Source organism: Sceloporus undulatus, chromosome 5 (genome assembly GCF_019175285.1).
Source record: "Sceloporus undulatus isolate JIND9_A2432 ecotype Alabama chromosome 5, SceUnd_v1.1, whole genome shotgun sequence".
NCBI classification, from domain to species: domain Eukaryota; kingdom Metazoa; phylum Chordata; class Lepidosauria; order Squamata; family Phrynosomatidae; genus Sceloporus; species Sceloporus undulatus.
Genome location: NC_056526.1, coordinates 191,801,680 through 191,803,927, shown reverse-complemented (window position 1 = coordinate 191,803,927; position 2,248 = coordinate 191,801,680).

Below are 2,248 nucleotides of genomic sequence, written 5' to 3'. Positions count from 1 at the left end.
AAAAATGGGAGAAGAGAAATGTGTCAAAGGAGGGCGACTTAATGGTGAGGTCTGGAAACCATGCCTATGAGGAGAGATTAGGGAGCTGGGGATTGTTTAGCCTGGAGAAAGAGTAAGAGGTGTGTATGATAGCCCTGTTTAATTTGAAGGGATGTCATATGAGGGGAACAAGCTTGTTTTCTGCTGCTCCGAGAACTAGGACCCAATGAGAATGGGACAAGCTCCAGGAAAAGAGATTCCACGCCATTGGAGGAACTCCTGGAGTAAGGGTGTTTCGTGGAACACACTCCTCCTCGGAGTGTTCGTGGGGCTCCCTCCTTGGTTGGGGTCTTAACAGAGGCTGGATGGCCATCTGTTGGGGATGCTTTGTTGTGATTTTCCTGCTGGCGATGGGGTTGGGACGGATGGCCATTGTGGTCTCTTCAACTCTGTGATTCTATGATTCTATGACCTTTCCCGCAGTCTTAAAACAAAACAGCTAAATGCCCCTTGCACCCTGCACTGGAATGTTGTGCGGGAGCACTTTGCCATATTTTGCCCTGCTCTGAGTGCTCCAAGGAATCTTTTGAAGCAAGAGAAAAAAATAAACCTTTAAAAGACTCCTCCTGGGCCTAAACAGCTGGGGGGGGGGAAGAGGACAAAACTGAAAGAGTTTCCATCCCCTGAATGCTGCAGAATGTGGCAGCAGGGCGAGAGGGTGCCATCGTATCCCACCCTGAAAGAAACTTCCCTCCTCTTAGTGGTCCCTGTTTCCCTTCCTGTGATCCCCTATCCAGGTACTTCCCTTGGGTCTTTTGAATGCAATGTGCTGTTTTGTGGGCGGTTGCATCCCTTGTTTTGGGACCCAGTGTGTTGTGTTTTATCTTCTAGTGCCTGGTGCCCGGTCTGGTGGACTCTCACCGGTTTACGTGTTTGCAACTATTCGGTACTGGTAAGTGACCAAGCTCTCGCCTCATTTTGTGGCTATTATGAGAATGTTGAAAGTTGGTCGGGTTCTTCAAGACGTCTTTGAGACCACCTCACTCTCCTTCCTCCCTCTCCACAGATAATCAGTTTCTCAATGTCCTTTTCAAATTGTGGTGCCCAGAACTGGACACAATATTCCAGGTGGGGCCTGACCAGAGCAGAATAGAGTGGCACTATCACTATTAGGTCTGTTAAGGGCTCTGTGTGTGCCCCCCACAGGACCATGTCTAGTTGGCCACCCCTGCTCCACAAAGTATCTTGAAACCAAACTTTATGGGTAATCATTTCAAGAAATAACAAACTGTTTTGTTTCTCACTCTCTCTGCAATATGAACGTGCCTCTATTCACAGCTAATCAGTCTGAGAGTCTGGCCAATGCTTCTGAAATTGGAAAGACTCTGGTGTAGTGGAAGAAAGATTTCCGCTCTTGATTATTCTTTGAGCTGCTGCATTCATTCTTTTACTCCTCCTTGGCCCCCTTGTGAAGACCTTTTGTGGCCTTGAAGGTCTTTCGATTGACTGCGCTCCCCTGAGTATGGCTGGAATCATTGCTACCCGGCTGTTTTGCCTCCATGAGCTTAGTATTGTTTTTACAACACTTTGCTCTTAATCCACTGTGAACCTCTTTGAGCAGTCTGTGATCAGAGAGGGAAAGTGAGATAAGAGCCCTGCTATGGGTGTAAAAACCATTGTATTCCCTATTGCCATGGATGGATGGATGGATGGATGAGCTGGAAAGTTAGAATCATACAAGCCATTGTATCCTCTCACCTCTCTGTTCAACGTGTATACAGAATATATTGTAAGAAAAGCAGGACTGGCCACAGAAGAAAGAGGAATGGAAATAGGAGGAAGGAATATCAACAATCTGAGATACACAGAAGACACCATAATACTAGCAGAAAACCTCAAAGACCTGGAACAACTATGAAGGAAGACCAAGATATAGAAAACAAAGATAAAGACCACCGAGGACCTTCACAAGTACAACCTAGACAATGAATAGAAATAGTAAAAGAATGATCAAAGATTGATAGAAATGGAGACTGCAGTCAGGAAATCAGAAGAAGATTAAGAATGGGGAGAGTAGCTATGGAAGAACTAGAAAAGATCCTAAAATGCAAAGATATACAACTGAGCACAAAAGTTAGAATCATCCAAGCCATTGTATTCCCTATTTTTGCCATGGATGGATGTAAGAGCTGGACAGTGAAGAAAGAAGATAGGAAGAAAATCAATGCGTTTGAGATTATGTGGGGCTGGAGAAGAGGGCTGAGGATCC